This window comes from Lithobates pipiens, unplaced genomic scaffold (genome assembly GCF_037356315.1).
Source record: "Lithobates pipiens isolate NorthernLeopardFrog02 unplaced genomic scaffold, aLitPip1_a1.2 Scaffold_8, whole genome shotgun sequence".
In the NCBI taxonomy this organism is placed as follows: Eukaryota; Metazoa; Chordata; class Amphibia; order Anura; family Ranidae; genus Lithobates; species Lithobates pipiens.
In genome coordinates this window covers 607605388-607625476 of record NW_027507903.1, presented here as the reverse complement: position 1 = coordinate 607625476, position 20089 = coordinate 607605388, and the positions used below count along the sequence as shown (strand labels likewise).

The following is a 20089-nucleotide window of genomic DNA, read 5'->3' as shown; positions in this document are numbered from 1 at the left end:
TGGGGGGTATTGGGGGGGGGCGGCTCGCACAGAAGTTAAAGCTGTGGACAGAGGGGAGTACAAAAGTGGGACAGGGTGGGTCTGACTGAGTGCAGAGGGGAGAGCTGTGGATTGGGCCGAGGAGGGGGCATGGAAGGGAGGTAGAATGTCTAGGTCCAGGTTGACAGTGCCTTTTTTTTCTATGTGTACAAGACCTTTGTGCCATGAAATGCTTTACGTTAAGCACGTTTACATTGATTACGAACTAAACTACCGACGAGGATGGGATTCGAACCCATGCGTGCAGAGCACAATGGATTAGCAGTCCATCGCCTTAACCACTCGGCCACCTCGTCATGTGTAACCTAGAACCTTGGGCCGTTTCTTGTCTGTGGCTTTTGAGAAGGGCTTAGCCAGATTCCGGCAATCTGGGAGGGCGCACGGAGAGTCAGCCAGGAGACTGAGTATGTCTGAGCACCACGTCCTCCTGGGGCAATATGCTTCCTTCTGAGAGGCACCACCTTCGGTGACCCCCTTGGTGATTGACGTAGGCCATAGCCATGGCATTGTCCAACTGGATTCCCATCTGAGGTTCTCACAGAAGAAGAGGTATGCAACATTGAAGGGAGGCCTGAATTGTCCTGTGCTCCAGAATGTTGATGGGAAGGCGGGCTCCCTCCAAAGAATAAGTCCCCTGCATTCAAAAGGGCACCCAGGACTGATCTTTAGCCTGATAGGCTGATATGTACAGTGGGAATTTTTCAAGTCGTTGGAGGCAGGGTCTTGCCTGGGTCCAGCGCTGGGTCGGTGGGCTACCACGCTTGGGAGACTGAGGGGTGACATTCAGCTTGCGCAATACTGAAAATGTTAGAAATGGATGGACTCCACGGCAGGCACTGCTGAGATTTGAACTCAGGATCTCCTGTTTACTAGACAGGCGCTTTCACCAACTAAGCCACAGCGCCTCACGTGGTGCACATCCTTTGCAACCCAGTCAAGTGCAGAGTGGGTGCAGGGGGCAGTGCAGGGCGTAACAGGAATGCGGGGGCTGGAGCTGGGGGGTATTGGGGGGGGGCGGCTCGCACAGAAGTTAAAGCTGTGGACAGAGGGGAGTACAAAAGTGGGACAGGGTGGGTCTGACTGAGTGCAGAGGGGAGAGCTGTGGATTGGGCCGAGGAGGGGGCATGGAAGGGAGGTAGAATGTCTAGGTCCAGGTTGACAGTGCCTTTTTTTCTATGTGTACAAGACCTTTGTGCCATGAAATGCTTTACGTTAAGCACGTTTACATTGATTACGAACTAAACTACCGACGAGGATGGGATTCGAACCCATGCGTGCAGAGCACAATGGATTAGCAGTCCATCGCCTTAACCACTCGGCCACCTCGTCATGTGTAACCTAGAACCTTGGGCCGTTTCTTGTCTGTGGCTTTTGAGAAGGGCTTAGCCAGATTCCGGCAATCTGGGAGGGCGCACGGAGAGTCAGCCAGGAGACTGAGTATGTCTGAGCACCACGTCCTCCTGGGGCAATATGCTTCCTTCTGAGAGGCACCACCTTCGGTGACCCCCTTGGTGATTGACGTAGGCCATAGCCATGGCATTGTCCAACTGGATTCCCATCTGAGGTTCTCACAGAAGAAGAGGTATGCAACATTGAAGGGAGGCCTGAATTGTCCTGTGCTCCAGAATGTTGATGGGAAGGCGGGCTCCCTCCAAAGAATAAGTCCCCTGCATTCAAAAGGGCACCCAGGACTGATCTTTAGCCTGATAGGCTGATATGTACAGTGGGAATTTTTCAAGTCGTTGGAGGCAGGGTCTTGCCTGGGTCCAGCGCTGGGTCGGTGGGCTACCACGCTTGGGAGACTGAGGGGTGACATTCAGCTTGCGCAATACTGAAAATGTTAGAAATGGATGGACTCCACGGCAGGCACTGCTGAGATTTGAACTCAGGATCTCCTGTTTACTAGACAGGCGCTTTCACCAACTAAGCCACAGCGCCCCACTTGGGGGATAGCTCTTTGTGAGAATTTTTCAAATCTTTGGAGGCAAGGTCTTCCCTCAAGCTAGCACTGGGTTGGAAACCTACCACGCTTGGGAGACTCAAGGCTGCCATTAAGCTTGCGCAAAACTGAAAACGTTATAAATGGAAAGACTCCACGGCAGGCACTGCTGAGATTTGAACTCAGGATCTCCTGTTTACTAGACAGGCGCTTTCACCAACTAAGCCACAGCGCCTCACGTGGTGCACATCCTTTGCAACCCAGTCAAGTGCAGAGTGGGTGCAGGGGGCAGTGCAGGGCGTAACAGGAATGCGGGGGCTGGAGCTGGGGGGTATTGGGGGGGGGCGGCTCGCACAGAAGTTAAAGCTGTGGACAGAGGGGAGTACAAAAGTGAGACAGGGTGGGTCTGATTGAGTGCAGAGGGGAGAGCTGTGGATTGGGCCGAGGAGGGGGCATGGAAGGGAGGTAGAATGTCTAGGTCCAGGTTGACAGTGCCTTTTTTTCTATGTGTACAAGACCTTTGTGCCATGAAATGCTTTACGTTAAGCACGTTTACATTGATTACGAACTAAACTACCGACGAGGATGGGATTCGAACCCATGCGTGCAGAGCACAATGGATTAGCAGTCCATCGCCTTAACCACTCGGCCACCTCGTCATGTGTAACCTAGAACCTTGGGCCGTTTCTTGTCTGTGGCTTTTGAGAAGGGCTTAGCCAGATTCCGGCAATCTGGGAGGGCGCACGGAGAGTCAGCCAGGAGACTGAGTATGTCTGAGCACCACGTCCTCCTGGGGCAATATGCTTCCTTCTGAGAGGCACCACCTTCGGTGACCCCCTTGGTGATTGACGTAGGCCATAGCCATGGCATTGTCCAACTGGATTCCCATCTGAGGTTCTCACAGAAGAAGAGGTATGCAACATTGAAGGGAGGCCTGAATTGTCCTGTGCTCCAGAATGTTGATGGGAAGGCGGGCTCCCTCCAAAGAATAAGTCCCCTGCATTCAAAAGGGCACCCAGGACTGATCTTTAGCCTGATAGGCTGATATGTACAGTGGGAATTTTTCAAGTCGTTGGAGGCAGGGTCTTGCCTGGGTCCAGCGCTGGGTCGGTGGGCTACCACGCTTGGGAGACTGAGGGGTGACATTCAGCTTGCGCAATACTGAAAATGTTAGAAATGGATGGACTCCACGGCAGGCACTGCTGAGATTTGAACTCAGGATCTCCTGTTTACTAGACAGGCGCTTTCACCAACTAAGCCACAGCGCCCCACTTGGGGGATAGCTCTTTGTGAGAATTTTTCAAATCTTTGGAGGCAAGGTCTTCCCTCAAGCTAGCACTGGGTTGGAAACCTACCACGCTTGGGAGACTCAAGGCTGCCATTAAGCTTGCGCAAAACTGAAAACGTTATAAATGGAAAGACTCCACGGCAGGCACTGCTGAGATTTGAACTCAGGATCTCCTGTTTACTAGACAGGCGCTTTCACCAACTAAGCCACAGCGCCTCACGTGGTGCACATCCTTTGCAACCCAGTCAAGTGCAGAGTGGGTGCAGGGGGCAGTGCAGGGCGTAACAGGAATGCGGGGGCTGGAGCTGGGGGGTATTGGGGGGGGGCGGCTCGCACAGAAGTTAAAGCTGTGGACAGAGGGGAGTACAAAAGTGGGACAGGGTGGGTCTGACTGAGTGCAGAGGGGAGAGCTGTGGATTGGGCCGAGGAGGGGGCATGGAAGGGAGGTAGAATGTCTAGGTCCAGGTTGACAGTGCCTTTTTTTCTATGTGTACAAGACCTTTGTGCCATGAAATGCTTTACGTTAAGCACGTTTACATTGATTACGAACTAAACTACCGACGAGGATGGGATTCGAACCCATGCGTGCAGAGCACAATGGATTAGCAGTCCATCGCCTTAACCACTCGGCCACCTCGTCATGTGTAACCTAGAACCTTGGGCCGTTTCTTGTCTGTGGCTTTTGAGAAGGGCTTAGCCAGATTCCGGCAATCTGGGAGGGCGCACGGAGAGTCAGCCAGGAGACTGAGTATGTCTGAGCACCACGTCCTCCTGGGGCAATATGCTTCCTTCTGAGAGGCACCACCTTCGGTGACCCCCTTGGTGATTGACGTAGGCCATAGCCATGGCATTGTCCAACTGGATTCCCATCTGAGGTTCTCACAGAAGAAGAGGTATGCAACATTGAAGGGAGGCCTGAATTGTCCTGTGCTCCAGAATGTTGATGGGAAGGCGGGCTCCCTCCAAAGAATAAGTCCCCTGCATTCAAAAGGGCACCCAGGACTGATCTTTAGCCTGATAGGCTGATATGTACAGTGGGAATTTTTCAAGTCGTTGGAGGCAGGGTCTTGCCTGGGTCCAGCGCTGGGTCGGTGGGCTACCACGCTTGGGAGACTGAGGGGTGACATTCAGCTTGCGCAATACTGAAAATGTTAGAAATGGATGGACTCCACGGCAGGCACTGCTGAGATTTGAACTCAGGATCTCCTGTTTACTAGACAGGCGCTTTCACCAACTAAGCCACAGCGCCCCACTTGGGGGATAGCTCTTTGTGAGAATTTTTCAAATCTTTGGAGGCAAGGTCTTCCCTCAAGCTAGCACTGGGTTGGAAACCTACCACGCTTGGGAGACTCAAGGCTGCCATTAAGCTTGCGCAAAACTGAAAACGTTATAAATGGAAAGACTCCACGGCAGGCACTGCTGAGATTTGAACTCAGGATCTCCTGTTTACTAGACAGGCGCTTTCACCAACTAAGCCACAGCGCCTCACGTGGTGCACATCCTTTGCAACCCAGTCAAGTGCAGAGTGGGTGCAGGGGGCAGTGCAGGGCGTAACAGGAATGCGGGGGCTGGAGCTGGGGGGTATTGGGGGGGGCGGCTCGCACAGAAGTTAAAGCTGTGGACAGAGGGGAGTACAAAAGTGGGACAGGGTGGGTCTGACTGAGTGCAGAGGGGAGAGCTGTGGATTGGGCCGAGGAGGGGGCATGGAAGGGAGGTAGAATGTCTAGGTCCAGGTTGACAGTGCCTTTTTTTCTATGTGTACAAGACCTTTGTGCCATGAAATGCTTTACGTTAAGCACGTTTACATTGATTACGAACTAAACTACCGACGAGGATGGGATTCGAACCCATGCGTGCAGAGCACAATGGATTAGCAGTCCATCGCCTTAACCACTCGGCCACCTCGTCATGTGTAACCTAGAACCTTGGGCCGTTTCTTGTCTGTGGCTTTTGAGAAGGGCTTAGCCAGATTCCGGCAATCTGGGAGGGCGCACGGAGAGTCAGCCAGGAGACTGAGTATGTCTGAGCACCACGTCCTCCTGGGGCAATATGCTTCCTTCTGAGAGGCACCACCTTCGGTGACCCCCTTGGTGATTGACGTAGGCCATAGCCATGGCATTGTCCAACTGGATTCCCATCTGAGGTTCTCACAGAAGAAGAGGTATGCAACATTGAAGGGAGGCCTGAATTGTCCTGTGCTCCAGAATGTTGATGGGAAGGCGGGCTCCCTCCAAAGAATAAGTCCCCTGCATTCAAAAGGGCACCCAGGACTGATCTTTAGCCTGATAGGCTGATATGTACAGTGGGAATTTTTCAAGTCGTTGGAGGCAGGGTCTTGCCTGGGTCCAGCGCTGGGTCGGTGGGCTACCACGCTTGGGAGACTGAGGGGTGACATTCAGCTTGCGCAATACTGAAAATGTTAGAAATGGATGGACTCCACGGCAGGCACTGCTGAGATTTGAACTCAGGATCTCCTGTTTACTAGACAGGCGCTTTCACCAACTAAGCCACAGCGCCCCACTTGGGGGATAGCTCTTTGTGAGAATTTTTCAAATCTTTGGAGGCAAGGTCTTCCCTCAAGCTAGCACTGGGTTGGAAACCTACCACGCTTGGGAGACTCAAGGCTGCCATTAAGCTTGCGCAAAACTGAAAACGTTATAAATGGAAAGACTCCACGGCAGGCACTGCTGAGATTTGAACTCAGGATCTCCTGTTTACTAGACAGGCGCTTTCACCAACTAAGCCACAGCGCCTCACGTGGTGCACATCCTTTGCAACCCAGTCAAGTGCAGAGTGGGTGCAGGGGGCAGTGCAGGGCGTAACAGGAATGCGGGGGCTGGAGCTGGGGGGTATTGGGGGGGGGGGGGCGGCTCGCACAGAAGTTAAAGCTGTGGACAGAGGGGAGTACAAAAGTGGGACAGGGTGGGTCTGACTGAGTGCAGAGGGGAGAGCTGTGGATTGGGCCGAGGAGGGGGCATGGAAGGGAGGTAGAATGTCTAGGTCCAGGTTGACAGTGCCTTTTTTTCTATGTGTACAAGACCTTTGTGCCATGAAATGCTTTACGTTAAGCACGTTTACATTGATTACGAACTAAACTACCGACGAGGATGGGATTCGAACCCATGCGTGCAGAGCACAATGGATTAGCAGTCCATCGCCTTAACCACTCGGCCACCTCGTCATGTGTAACCTAGAACCTTGGGCCGTTTCTTGTCTGTGGCTTTTGAGAAGGGCTTAGCCAGATTCCGGCAATCTGGGAGGGCGCACGGAGAGTCAGCCAGGAGACTGAGTATGTCTGAGCACCACGTCCTCCTGGGGCAATATGCTTCCTTCTGAGAGGCACCACCTTCGGTGACCCCCTTGGTGATTGACGTAGGCCATAGCCATGGCATTGTCCAACTGGATTCCCATCTGAGGTTCTCACAGAAGAAGAGGTATGCAACATTGAAGGGAGGCCTGAATTGTCCTGTGCTCCAGAATGTTGATGGGAAGGCGGGCTCCCTCCAAAGAATAAGTCCCCTGCATTCAAAAGGGCACCCAGGACTGATCTTTAGCCTGATAGGCTGATATGTACAGTGGGAATTTTTCAAGTCGTTGGAGGCAGGGTCTTGCCTGGGTCCAGCGCTGGGTCGGTGGGCTACCACGCTTGGGAGACTGAGGGGTGACATTCAGCTTGCGCAATACTGAAAATGTTAGAAATGGATGGACTCCACGGCAGGCACTGCTGAGATTTGAACTCAGGATCTCCTGTTTACTAGACAGGCGCTTTCACCAACTAAGCCACAGCGCCCCACTTGGGGGATAGCTCTTTGTGAGAATTTTTCAAATCTTTGGAGGCAAGGTCTTCCCTCAAGCTAGCACTGGGTTGGAAACCTACCACGCTTGGGAGACTCAAGGCTGCCATTAAGCTTGCGCAAAACTGAAAACGTTATAAATGGAAAGACTCCACGGCAGGCACTGCTGAGATTTGAACTCAGGATCTCCTGTTTACTAGACAGGCGCTTTCACCAACTAAGCCACAGCGCCTCACGTGGTGCACATCCTTTGCAACCCAGTCAAGTGCAGAGTGGGTGCAGGGGGCAGTGCAGGGCGTAACAGGAATGCGGGGGCTGGAGCTGGGGGGTATTGGGGGGGGGGCGGCTCGCACAGAAGTTAAAGCTGTGGACAGAGGGGAGTACAAAAGTGGGACAGGGTGGGTCTGACTGAGTGCAGAGGGGAGAGCTGTGGATTGGGCCGAGGAGGGGGCATGGAAGGGAGGTAGAATGTCTAGGTCCAGGTTGACAGTGCCTTTTTTTCTATGTGTACAAGACCTTTGTGCCATGAAATGCTTTACGTTAAGCACGTTTACATTGATTACGAACTAAACTACCGACGAGGATGGGATTCGAACCCATGCGTGCAGAGCACAATGGATTAGCAGTCCATCGCCTTAACCACTCGGCCACCTCGTCATGTGTAACCTAGAACCTTGGGCCGTTTCTTGTCTGTGGCTTTTGAGAAGGGCTTAGCCAGATTCCGGCAATCTGGGAGGGCGCACGGAGAGTCAGCCAGGAGACTGAGTATGTCTGAGCACCACGTCCTCCTGGGGCAATATGCTTCCTTCTGAGAGGCACCACCTTCGGTGACCCCCTTGGTGATTGACGTAGGCCATAGCCATGGCATTGTCCAACTGGATTCCCATCTGAGGTTCTCACAGAAGAAGAGGTATGCAACATTGAAGGGAGGCCTGAATTGTCCTGTGCTCCAGAATGTTGATGGGAAGGCGGGCTCCCTCCAAAGAATAAGTCCCCTGCATTCAAAAGGGCACCCAGGACTGATCTTTAGCCTGATAGGCTGATATGTACAGTGGGAATTTTTCAAGTCGTTGGAGGCAGGGTCTTGCCTGGGTCCAGCGCTGGGTCGGTGGGCTACCACGCTTGGGAGACTGAGGGGTGACATTCAGCTTGCGCAATACTGAAAATGTTAGAAATGGATGGACTCCACGGCAGGCACTGCTGAGATTTGAACTCAGGATCTCCTGTTTACTAGACAGGCGCTTTCACCAACTAAGCCACAGCGCCCCACTTGGGGGATAGCTCTTTGTGAGAATTTTTCAAATCTTTGGAGGCAAGGTCTTCCCTCAAGCTAGCACTGGGTTGGAAACCTACCACGCTTGGGAGACTCAAGGCTGCCATTAAGCTTGCGCAAAACTGAAAACGTTATAAATGGAAAGACTCCACGGCAGGCACTGCTGAGATTTGAACTCAGGATCTCCTGTTTACTAGACAGGCGCTTTCACCAACTAAGCCACAGCGCCTCACGTGGTGCACATCCTTTGCAACCCAGTCAAGTGCAGAGTGGGTGCAGGGGGCAGTGCAGGGCGTAACAGGAATGTGGGGGCTGGAGCTGGGGGGTATTGGGGGGGGGCGGCTCGCACAGAAGTTAAAGCTGTGGACAGAGGGGAGTACAAAAGTGGGACGGGGTGGGTCTGACTGAGTGCAGAGGGGAGAGCTGTGGATTGGGCCGAGGAGGGGGCATGGAAGGGAGGTAGAATGTCTAGGTCCAGGTTGACAGTGCCTTTTTTTCTATGTGTACAAGACCTTTGTGCCATGAAATGCTTTACGTTAAGCACGTTTACATTGATTACGAACTAAACTACCGACGAGGATGGGATTCGAACCCATGCGTGCAGAGCACAATGGATTAGCAGTCCATCGCCTTAACCACTCGGCCACCTCGTCATGTGTAACCTAGAACCTTGGGCCGTTTCTTGTCTGTGGCTTTTGAGAAGGGCTTAGCCAGATTCCGGCAATCTGGGAGGGCGCACGGAGAGTCAGCCAGGAGACTGAGTATGTCTGAGCACCACGTCCTCCTGGGGCAATATGCTTCCTTCTGAGAGGCACCACCTTCGGTGACCCCCTTGGTGATTGACGTAGGCCATAGCCATGGCATTGTCCAACTGGATTCCCATCTGAGGTTCTCACAGAAGAAGAGGTATGCAACATTGAAGGGAGGCCTGAATTGTCCTGTGCTCCAGAATGTTGATGGGAAGGCGGGCTCCCTCCAAAGAATAAGTCCCCTGCATTCAAAAGGGCACCCAGGACTGATCTTTAGCCTGATAGGCTGATATGTACAGTGGGAATTTTTCAAGTCGTTGGAGGCAGGGTCCTGCCTGGGTCCAGCGCTGGGTCGGTGGGCTACCACGCTTGGGAGACTGAGGGGTGACATTCAGCTTGCGCAATACTGAAAATGTTAGAAATGGATGGACTCCACGGCAGGCACTGCTGAGATTTGAACTCAGGATCTCCTGTTTACTAGACAGGCGCTTTCACCAACTAAGCCACAGCGCCCCACTTGGGGGATAGCTCTTTGTGAGAATTTTTCAAATCTTTGGAGGCAAGGTCTTCCCTCAAGCTAGCACTGGGTTGGAAACCTACCACGCTTGGGAGACTCAAGGCTGCCATTAAGCTTGCGCAAAACTGAAAACGTTATAAATGGAAAGACTCCACGGCAGGCACTGCTGAGATTTGAACTCAGGATCTCCTGTTTACTAGACAGGCGCTTTCACCAACTAAGCCACAGCGCCTCACGTGGTGCACATCCTTTGCAACCCAGTCAAGTGCAGAGTGGGTGCAGGGGGCAGTGCAGGGCGTAACAGGAATGCGGGGGCTGGAGCTGGGGGGTATTGGGGGGGGGCGGCTCGCACAGAAGTTAAAGCTGTGGACAGAGGGGAGTACAAAAGTGGGACAGGGTGGGTCTGACTGAGTGCAGAGGGGAGAGCTGTGGATTGGGCCGAGGAGGGGGCATGGAAGGGAGGTAGAATGTCTAGGTCCAGGTTGACAGTGCCTTTTTTTCTATGTGTACAAGACCTTTGTGCCATGAAATGCTTTACGTTAAGCACGTTTACATTGATTACGAACTAAACTACCGACGAGGATGGGATTCGAACCCATGCGTGCAGAGCACAATGGATTAGCAGTCCATCGCCTTAACCACTCGGCCACCTCGTCATGTGTAACCTAGAACCTTGGGCCGTTTCTTGTCTGTGGCTTTTGAGAAGGGCTTAGCCAGATTCCGGCAATCTGGGAGGGCGCACGGAGAGTCAGCCAGGAGACTGAGTATGTCTGAGCACCACGTCCTCCTGGGGCAATATGCTTCCTTCTGAGAGGCACCACCTTCGGTGACCCCCTTGGTGATTGACGTAGGCCATAGCCATGGCATTGTCCAACTGGATTCCCATCTGAGGTTCTCACAGAAGAAGAGGTATGCAACATTGAAGGGAGGCCTGAATTGTCCTGTGCTCCAGAATGTTGATGGGAAGGCGGGCTCCCTCCAAAGAATAAGTCCCCTGCATTCAAAAGGGCACCCAGGACTGATCTTTAGCCTGATAGGCTGATATGTACAGTGGGAATTTTTCAAGTCGTTGGAGGCAGGGTCTTGCCTGGGTCCAGCGCTGGGTCGGTGGGCTACCACGCTTGGGAGACTGAGGGGTGACATTCAGCTTGCGCAATACTGAAAATGTTAGAAATGGATGGACTCCACGGCAGGCACTGCTGAGATTTGAACTCAGGATCTCCTGTTTACTAGACAGGCGCTTTCACCAACTAAGCCACAGCGCCCCACTTGGGGGATAGCTCTTTGTGAGAATTTTTCAAATCTTTGGAGGCAAGGTCTTCCCTCAAGCTAGCACTGGGTTGGAAACCTACCACGCTTGGGAGACTCAAGGCTGCCATTAAGCTTGCGCAAAACTGAAAACGTTATAAATGGAAAGACTCCACGGCAGGCACTGCTGAGATTTGAACTCAGGATCTCCTGTTTACTAGACAGGCGCTTTCACCAACTAAGCCACAGCGCCTCACGTGGTGCACATCCTTTGCAACCCAGTCAAGTGCAGAGTGGGTGCAGGGGGCAGTGCAGGGCGTAACAGGAATGCGGGGGCTGGAGCTGGGGGGTATTGGGGGGGGGCGGCTCGCACAGAAGTTAAAGCTGTGGACAGAGGGGAGTACAAAAGTGGGACAGGGTGGGTCTGACTGAGTGCAGAGGGGAGAGCTGTGGATTGGGCCGAGGAGGGGGCATGGAAGGGAGGTAGAATGTCTAGGTCCAGGTTGACAGTGCCTTTTTTTCTATGTGTACAAGACCTTTGTGCCATGAAATGCTTTACGTTAAGCACGTTTACATTGATTACGAACTAAACTACCGACGAGGATGGGATTCGAACCCATGCGTGCAGAGCACAATGGATTAGCAGTCCATCGCCTTAACCACTCGGCCACCTCGTCATGTGTAACCTAGAACCTTGGGCCGTTTCTTGTCTGTGGCTTTTGAGAAGGGCTTAGCCAGATTCCGGCAATCTGGGAGGGCGCACGGAGAGTCAGCCAGGAGACTGAGTATGTCTGAGCACCACGTCCTCCTGGGGCAATATGCTTCCTTCTGAGAGGCACCACCTTCGGTGACCCCCTTGGTGATTGACGTAGGCCATAGCCATGGCATTGTCCAACTGGATTCCCATCTGAGGTTCTCACAGAAGAAGAGGTATGCAACATTGAAGGGAGGCCTGAATTGTCCTGTGCTCCAGAATGTTGATGGGAAGGCGGGCTCCCTCCAAAGAATAAGTCCCCTGCATTCAAAAGGGCACCCAGGACTGATCTTTAGCCTGATAGGCTGATATGTACAGTGGGAATTTTTCAAGTCGTTGGAGGCAGGGTCTTGCCTGGGTCCAGCGCTGGGTCGGTGGGCTACCACGCTTGGGAGACTGAGGGGTGACATTCAGCTTGCGCAATACTGAAAATGTTAGAAATGGATGGACTCCACGGCAGGCACTGCTGAGATTTGAACTCAGGATCTCCTGTTTACTAGACAGGCGCTTTCACCAACTAAGCCACAGCGCCCCACTTGGGGGATAGCTCTTTGTGAGAATTTTTCAAATCTTTGGAGGCAAGGTCTTCCCTCAAGCTAGCACTGGGTTGGAAACCTACCACGCTTGGGAGACTCAAGGCTGCCATTAAGCTTGCGCAAAACTGAAAACGTTATAAATGGAAAGACTCCACGGCAGGCACTGCTGAGATTTGAACTCAGGATCTCCTGTTTACTAGACAGGCGCTTACACCAACTAAGCCACAGCGCCTCACGTGGTGCACATCCTTTGCAACCCAGTCAAGTGCAGAGTGGGTGCAGGGGGCAGTGCAGGGCGTAACAGGAATGCGGGGGCTGGAGCTGGGGGGTATTGGGGGGGGGCGGCTCGCACAGAAGTTAAAGCTGTGGACAGAGGGGAGTACAAAAGTGGGACAGGGTGGGTCTGACTGAGTGCAGAGGGGAGAGCTGTGGATTGGGCCGAGGAGGGGGCATGGAAGGGAGGTAGAATGTCTAGGTCCAGGTTGACAGTGCCTTTTTTTCTATGTGTACAAGACCTTTGTGCCATGAAATGCTTTACGTTAAGCACGTTTACATTGATTACGAACTAAACTACCGACGAGGATGGGATTCGAACCCATGCGTGCAGAGCACAATGGATTAGCAGTCCATTGCCTTAACCACTCGGCCACCTCGTCATGTGTAACCTAGAACCTTGGGCCGTTTCTTGTCTGTGGCTTTTGAGAAGGGCTTAGCCAGATTCCGGCAATCTGGGAGGGCGCACGGAGAGTCAGCCAGGAGACTGAGTATGTCTGAGCACCACGTCCTCCTGGGGCAATATGCTTCCTTCTGAGAGGCACCACCTTCGGTGACCCCCTTGGTGATTGACGTAGGCCATAGCCATGGCATTGTCCAACTGGATTCCCATCTGAGGTTCTCACAGAAGAAGAGGTATGCAACATTGAAGGGAGGCCTGAATTGTCCTGTGCTCCAGAATGTTGATGGGAAGGCGGGCTCCCTCCAAAGAATAAGTCCCCTGCATTCAAAAGGGCACCCAGGACTGATCTTTAGCCTGATAGGCTGATATGTACAGTGGGAATTTTTCAAGTCGTTGGAGGCAGGGTCTTGCCTGGGTCCAGCGCTGGGTCGGTGGGCTACCACGCTTGGGAGACTGAGGGGTGACATTCAGCTTGCGCAATACTGAAAATGTTAGAAATGGATGGACTCCACGGCAGGCACTGCTGAGATTTGAACTCAGGATCTCCTGTTTACTAGACAGGCGCTTTCACCAACTAAGCCACAGCGCCCCACTTGGGGGATAGCTCTTTGTGAGAATTTTTCAAATCTTTGGAGGCAAGGTCTTCCCTCAAGCTAGCACTGGGTTGGAAACCTACCACGCTTGGGAGACTCAAGGCTGCCATTAAGCTTGCGCAAAACTGAAAACGTTATAAATGGAAAGACTCCACGGCAGGCACTGCTGAGATTTGAACTCAGGATCTCCTGTATACTAGACAGGCGCTTTCACCAACTAAGCCACAGCGCCTCACGTGGTGCACATCCTTTGCAACCCAGTCAAGTGCAGAGTGGGTGCAGGGGGCAGTGCAGGGCGTAACAGGAATGCGGGGGCTGGAGCTGGGGGGTATTGGGGGGGGCGGCTCGCACAGAAGTTAAAGCTGTGGACAGAGGGGAGTACAGAAGTGGGACAGGGTGGGTCTGACTGAGTGCAGAGGGGAGAGCTGTGGATTGGGCCGAGGAGGGGGCATGGAAGGGAGGTAGAATGTCTAGGTCCAGGTTGACAGTGCCTTTTTTTCTATGTGTACAAGACCTTTGTGCCATGAAATGCTTTACGTTAAGCACGTTTACATTGATTACGAACTAAACTACCGACGAGGATGGGATTCGAACCCATGCGTGCAGAGCACAATGGATTAGCAGTCCATCGCCTTAACCACTCGGCCACCTCGTCATGTGTAACCTAGAACCTTGGGCCGTTTCTTGTCTGTGGCTTTTGAGAAGGGCTTAGCCAGATTCCGGCAATCTGGGAGGGCGCACGGAGAGTCAGCCAGGAGACTGAGTATGTCTGAGCACCACGTCCTCCTGGGGCAATATGCTTCCTTCTGAGAGGCACCACCTTCGGTGACCCCCTTGGTGATTGACGTAGGCCATAGCCATGGCATTGTCCAACTGGATTCCCATCTGAGGTTCTCACAGAAGAAGAGGTATGCAACATTGAAGGGAGGCCTGAATTGTCCTGTGCTCCAGAATGTTGATGGGAAGGCGGGCTCCCTCCAAAGAATAAGTCCCCTGCATTCAAAAGGGCACCCAGGACTGATCTTTAGCCTGATAGGCTGATATGTACAGTGGGAATTTTTCAAGTCGTTGGAGGCAGGGTCTTGCCTGGGTCCAGCGCTGGGTCGGTGGGCTACCACGCTTGGGAGACTGAGGGGTGACATTCAGCTTGCGCAATACTGAAAATGTTAGAAATGGATGGACTCCACGGCAGGCACTGCTGAGATTTGAACTCAGGATCTCCTGTTTACTAGACAGGCGCTTTCACCAACTAAGCCACAGCGCCCCACTTGGGGGATAGCTCTTTGTGAGAATTTTTCAAATCTTTGGAGGCAAGGTCTTCCCTCAAGCTAGCACTGGGTTGGAAACCTACCACGCTTGGGAGACTCAAGGCTGCCATTAAGCTTGCGCAAAACTGAAAACGTTATAAATGGAAAGACTCCACGGCAGGCACTGCTGAGATTTGAACTCAGGATCTCCTGTTTACTAGACAGGCGCTTTCACCAACTAAGCCACAGCGCCTCACGTGGTGCACATCCTTTGCAACCCAGTCAAGTGCAGAGTGGGTGCAGGGGGCAGTGCAGGGCGTAACAGGAATGCGGGGGCTGGAGCTGGGGGGTATTGGGGGGGGGGGGCGGCTCGCACAGAAGTTAAAGCTGTGGACAGAGGGGAGTACAAAAGTGGGACAGGGTGGGTCTGACTGAGTGCAGAGGGGAGAGCTGTGGATTGGGCCGAGGAGGGGGCATGGAAGGGAGGTAGAATGTCTAGGTCCAGGTTGACAGTGCCTTTTTTTCTATGTGTACAAGACCTTTGTGCCATGAAATGCTTTACGTTAAGCACGTTTACATTGATTACGAACTAAACTACCGACGAGGATGGGATTCGAACCCATGCGTGCAGAGCACAATGGATTAGCAGTCCATCGCCTTAACCACTCGGCCACCTCGTCATGTGTAACCTAGAACCTTGGGCCGTTTCTTGTCTGTGGCTTTTGAGAAGGGCTTAGCCAGATTCCGGCAATCTGGGAGGGCGCACGGAGAGTCAGCCAGGAGACTGAGTATGTCTGAGCACCACGTCCTCCTGGGGCAATATGCTTCCTTCTGAGAGGCACCACCTTCGGTGACCCCCTTGGTGATTGACGTAGGCCATAGCCATGGCATTGTCCAACTGGATTCCCATCTGAGGTTCTCACAGAAGAAGAGGTATGCAACATTGAAGGGAGGCCTGAATTGTCCTGTGCTCCAGAATGTTGATGGGAAGGCGGGCTCCCTCCAAAGAATAAGTCCCCTGCATTCAAAAGGGCACCCAGGACTGATCTTTAGCCTGATAGGCTGATATGTACAGTGGGAATTTTTCAAGTCGTTGGAGGCAGGGTCTTGCCTGGGTCCAGCGCTGGGTCGGTGGGCTACCACACTTGGGAGACTGAGGGGTGACATTCAGCTTGCGCAATACTGAAAATGTTAGAAATGGATGGACACCACGGCAGGCACTGCTGAGATTTGAACTCAGGATCTCCTGTTTACTAGACAGGCGCTTTCACCAACTAAGCCACAGCGCCTCACGTGGTGCACATCCTTTGCAACCCAGTCAAGTGCAGAGTGGGTGCAGGGGGCAGTGCAGGGCGTAACAGGAATGCGGGGGCTGGAGCTGGGGGGTATTGGGGGGGGCGGCTCGCACAGAAGTTAAAGCTGTGGACAGAGGGGAGTACAAAAGTGGGACAGGGTGGGTCTGACTGAGTGCAGAGGGGAGAGCTGTGGATTGGGCCGAGGAGGGGGCATGGAAGGGAGGTAGAATGTCTAGGTCCAGGTTGACAGTGCCTTTTTTTCTATGTGTACAAGACCTTTGTGCCATGAAATGCTTTACGTTAAGCACGTTTACATTGATTACGAACTAAACTACCGACGAGGATGGGATTCGAACCCATGCGTGCAGAGCACAATGGATTAGCAGTCCATCGCCTTAACCACTCGGCCACCTCGTCATGTGTAACCTAGAACCTTGGGCCGTTTCTTGTCTGTGGCTTTTGAGAAGGGCTTAGCCAGATTCTGGCAATCTGGGAGGGCGCACGGAGAGTCAGCCAGGAGACTGAGTATGTCTGAGCACCACGTCCTCCTGGGGCAATATGCTTCCTTCTGAGAGGCACCACCTTCGGTGACCCCCTTGGTGATTGACGTAGGCCATAGCCATGGCATTGTCCAACTGGATTCCCATCTGAGGTTCTCACAGAAGAAGAGGTATGCAACATTGAAGGGAGGCCTGAATTGTCCTGTGCTCCAGAATGTTGATGGGAAGGCGGGCTCCCTCCAAAGAATAAGTCCCCTGCATTCAAAAGGGCACCCAGGACTGATCTTTAGCCTGATAGGCTGATATGTACAGTGGGAATTTTTCAAGTCGTTGGAGGCAGGGTCTTGCCTGGGTCCAGCGCTGGGTCGGTGGGCTACCACGCTTGGGAGACTGAGGGGTGACATTCAGCTTGCGCAATACTGAAAATGTTAGAAATGGATGGACTCCACGGCAGGCACTGCTGAGATTTGAACTCAGGATCTCCTGTTTACTAGACAGGCGCTTTCACCAACTAAGCCACAGCGCCCCACTTGGGGGATAGCTCTTTGTGAGAATTTTTCAAATCTTTGGAGGCAAGGTCTTCCCTCAAGCTAGCACTGGGTTGGAAACCTACCACGCTTGGGAGACTCAAGGCTGCCATTAAGCTTGCGCAAAACTGAAAACGTTATAAATGGAAAGACTCCACGGCAGGCACTGCTGAGATTTGAACTCAGGATCTCCTGTTTACTAGACAGGCGCTTTCACCAACTAAGCCACAGCGCCTCACGTGGTGCACATCCTTTGCAACCCAGTCAAGTGCAGAGTGGGTGCAGGGGGACAGTGCAGGGCGTAACAGGAATGCGGGGGCTGGAGCTGGGGGGTATTGGGGGGGGCGGCTCGCACAGAAGTTAAAGCTGTGGACAGAGGGGAGTACAAAAGTGGGACAGGGTGGGTCTGACTGAGTGCAGAGGGGAGAGCTGTGGATTGGGCCGAGGAGGGGGCATGGAAGGGAGGTAGAATGTCTAGGTCCAGGTTGACAGTGCCTTTTTTTCTATGTGTACAAGACCTTTGTGCCATGAAATGCTTTACGTTAAGCACGTTTACATTGATTACGAACTAAACTACCAACGAGGATGGGATTCGAACCCATGCGTGCAGAGCACAATGGATTAGCAGTCCATCGCCTTAACCACTTGGCCACCTCGTCATGTATAACCTAGAACCTTGGGCCGTTTCTTGTCTGTGGCTTTTGAGAAGGGCTTAGCCAGATTCCGGCAATCTGGGAGGGCGCACGGAGAGTCAGCCAGGAGACTGAGTATGTCTGAGCACCACGTCCTCCTGGGGCAATATGCTTCCTTCTGAGAGGCACCACCTTCGGTGACCCCCTTGGTGATTGACGTAGGCCATAGCCATGGCATTGTCCAACTGGATTCCCATCTGAGGTTCTCACAGAAGAAGAGGTATGCAACATTGAAGGGAGGCCTGAATTGTCCTGTGCTCCAGAATGTTGATGGGAAGGCGGGCTCCCTCCAAAGAATAAGTCCCCTGCATTCAAAAGGGCACCCAGGACTGATCTTTAGCCTGATAGGCTGATATGTACAGTGGGAATTTTTCAAGTCGTTGGAGGCAGGGTCTTGCCTGGGTCCAGCGCTGGGTCGGTGGGCTACCACGCTTGGGAGACTGAGGGGTGACATTCAGCTTGCGCAATACTGAAAATGTTAGAAATGGATGGACTCCACGGCAGGCACTGCTGAGATTTGAACTCAGGATCTCCTGTTTACTAGACAGGCGCTTTCACCAACTAAGCCACAGCGCCCCACTTGGGGGATAGCTCTTTGTGAGAATTTTTCAAATCTTTGGAGGCAAGGTCTTCCCTCAAGCTAGCACTGGGTTGGAAACCTACCACGCTTGGGAGACTCAAGGCTGCCATTAAGCTTGCGCAAAACTGAAAACGTTATAAATGGAAAGACTCCACGGCAGGCACTGCTGAGATTTGAACTCAGGATCTCCTGTTTACTAGACAGGCGCTTTCACCAACTAAGCCACAGCGCCTCACGTGGTGCACATCCTTTGCAACCCAGTCAAGTGCAGAGTGGGTGCAGGGGGCAGTGCAGGGCGTAACAGGAATGCGGGGGCTGGAGCTGGGGGGTATTGGGGGGGGCGGCTCGCACAGAAGTTAAAGCTGTGGACAGAGGGGAGTACAAAAGTGGGACAGGGTGGGTCTGACTGAGTGCAGAGGGGAGAGCTGTGGATTGGGCCGAGGAGGGGGCATGGAAGGGAGGTAGAATGTCTAGGTCCAGGTTGACAGTGCCTTTTTTTCTATGTGTACAAGACCTTTGTGCCATGAAATGCTTTACGTTAAGCACGTTTACATTGATTACGAACTAAACTACCGACGAGGATGGGATTCGAACCCATGCGTGCAGAGCACAATGGATTAGCAGTCCATCGCCTTAACCACTCGACCACCTCGTCATGTGTAACCTAGAACCTTGGGCCGTTTCTTGTCTGTGGCTTTTGAGAAGGGCTTAGCCAGATTCCGGCAATCTGGGAGGGCGCACGGAGAGTCAGCCAGGAGACTGAGTATGTCTGAGCACCACGTCCTCCTGGGGCAATATGCTTCCTTCTGAGAGGCACCACCTTCGGTGACCCCCTTGGTGATTGACGTAGGCCATAGCCATGGCATTGTCCAACTGGATTCCCATCTGAGGTTCTCACAGAAGAAGAGGTATGCAACATTGAAGGGAGGCCTGAATTGTCCTGTGCTCCAGAATGTTGATGGGAAGGCGGGCTCCCTCCAAAGAATAAGTCCCCTGCATTCAAAAGGGCACCCAGGACTGATCTTTAGCCTGATAGGCTGATATGTACAGTGGGAATTTTTCAAGTCGTTGGAGGCAGGGTCTTGCCTGGGTCCAGCGCTGGGTCGGTGGGCTACCACGCTTGGGAGACTGAGGGGTGACATTCAGCTTGCGCAATACTGAAAATGTTAGAAATGGATGGACTCCACGGCAGGCACTGCTGAGATTTGAACTCAGGATCTCCTGTTTACTAGACAGGCGCTTTCACCAACTAAGCCACAGCGCCCCACTTGGGGGATAGCTCTTTGTGAGAATTTTTCAAATCTTTGGAGGCAAGGTCTTCCCTCAAGCTAGCACTGGGTTGGAAACCTACCACGCTTGGGAGACTCAAGGCTGCCATTAAGCTTGCGCAAAACTGAAAACGTTATAAATGGAAAGACTCCACGGCAGGCACTGCTGAGATTTGAACTCAGGATCTCCTGTTTACTAGACAGGCGCTTTCACCAACTAAGCCACAGCGCCTCACGTGGTGCACATCCTTTGCAACCCAGTCAAGTGCAGAGTGGGTGCAGGGGGCAGTGCAGGGCGTAACAGGAATGCGGGGGCTGGAGCTGGGGGGTATTGGGGGGGGGGCGGCTCGCACAGAAGTTAAAGCTGTGGACAGAGGGGAGTACAAAAGTGGGACAGGGTGGGTCTGACTGAGTGCAGAGGGGAGAGCTGTGGATTGGGCCGAGGAGGGGGCATGGAAGGGAGGTAGAATGTCTAGGTCCAGGTTGACAGTGCCTTTTTTTCTATGTGTACAAGACCTTTGTGCCATGAAATGCTTTACATTAAGCACGTTTACATTGATTACGAACTAAACTA

At 52.9% G+C, this 20089-nt stretch overlaps 16 non-coding genes across 16 annotated transcripts; all 16 read right to left on the bottom strand.

Annotated features, from left to right (window-relative positions):
* Positions 1-253: 253 nt before the first annotated feature.
* TRNAS-GCU (transfer RNA serine (anticodon GCU)) lies at positions 254-335 on the bottom strand. The gene has a single exon. It is a non-coding gene; the product is annotated as a tRNA-Ser (tRNA).
* Positions 336-1286: 951 nt separating this feature from the next.
* On the bottom strand, positions 1287-1368 carry TRNAS-GCU (transfer RNA serine (anticodon GCU)). The gene has a single exon. It is a non-coding gene; the product is annotated as a tRNA-Ser (tRNA).
* Positions 1369-2555: 1187 nt separating this feature from the next.
* TRNAS-GCU (transfer RNA serine (anticodon GCU)) lies at positions 2556-2637 on the bottom strand. Its single transcript has one exon. It is a non-coding gene; the product is annotated as a tRNA-Ser (tRNA).
* Positions 2638-3824: 1187 nt separating this feature from the next.
* On the bottom strand, positions 3825-3906 carry TRNAS-GCU (transfer RNA serine (anticodon GCU)). The gene has a single exon. It is a non-coding gene; the product is annotated as a tRNA-Ser (tRNA).
* A 1186-nt stretch (positions 3907-5092) lies between these two features.
* On the bottom strand, positions 5093-5174 carry TRNAS-GCU (transfer RNA serine (anticodon GCU)). The gene has a single exon. It is a non-coding gene; the product is annotated as a tRNA-Ser (tRNA).
* A 1191-nt stretch (positions 5175-6365) lies between these two features.
* Positions 6366-6447, bottom strand: TRNAS-GCU (transfer RNA serine (anticodon GCU)). Its single transcript has one exon. It is a non-coding gene; the product is annotated as a tRNA-Ser (tRNA).
* Positions 6448-7635: 1188 nt separating this feature from the next.
* On the bottom strand, positions 7636-7717 carry TRNAS-GCU (transfer RNA serine (anticodon GCU)). The gene has a single exon. It is a non-coding gene; the product is annotated as a tRNA-Ser (tRNA).
* Positions 7718-8904: 1187 nt separating this feature from the next.
* Positions 8905-8986, bottom strand: TRNAS-GCU (transfer RNA serine (anticodon GCU)). The gene has a single exon. It is a non-coding gene; the product is annotated as a tRNA-Ser (tRNA).
* Positions 8987-10173: 1187 nt separating this feature from the next.
* TRNAS-GCU (transfer RNA serine (anticodon GCU)) lies at positions 10174-10255 on the bottom strand. Its single transcript has one exon. It is a non-coding gene; the product is annotated as a tRNA-Ser (tRNA).
* Positions 10256-11442: 1187 nt separating this feature from the next.
* Positions 11443-11524, bottom strand: TRNAS-GCU (transfer RNA serine (anticodon GCU)). Its single transcript has one exon. It is a non-coding gene; the product is annotated as a tRNA-Ser (tRNA).
* Positions 11525-12711: 1187 nt separating this feature from the next.
* TRNAS-GCU (transfer RNA serine (anticodon GCU)) lies at positions 12712-12793 on the bottom strand. Its single transcript has one exon. It is a non-coding gene; the product is annotated as a tRNA-Ser (tRNA).
* Positions 12794-13979: 1186 nt separating this feature from the next.
* On the bottom strand, positions 13980-14061 carry TRNAS-GCU (transfer RNA serine (anticodon GCU)). Its single transcript has one exon. It is a non-coding gene; the product is annotated as a tRNA-Ser (tRNA).
* A 1190-nt stretch (positions 14062-15251) lies between these two features.
* TRNAS-GCU (transfer RNA serine (anticodon GCU)) lies at positions 15252-15333 on the bottom strand. The gene has a single exon. It is a non-coding gene; the product is annotated as a tRNA-Ser (tRNA).
* Positions 15334-16283: 950 nt separating this feature from the next.
* On the bottom strand, positions 16284-16365 carry TRNAS-GCU (transfer RNA serine (anticodon GCU)). The gene has a single exon. It is a non-coding gene; the product is annotated as a tRNA-Ser (tRNA).
* Positions 16366-17552: 1187 nt separating this feature from the next.
* Positions 17553-17634, bottom strand: TRNAS-GCU (transfer RNA serine (anticodon GCU)). The gene has a single exon. It is a non-coding gene; the product is annotated as a tRNA-Ser (tRNA).
* Positions 17635-18820: 1186 nt separating this feature from the next.
* Positions 18821-18902, bottom strand: TRNAS-GCU (transfer RNA serine (anticodon GCU)). The gene has a single exon. It is a non-coding gene; the product is annotated as a tRNA-Ser (tRNA).
* Between the last annotated feature and the right edge of the window lie 1187 nt (positions 18903-20089).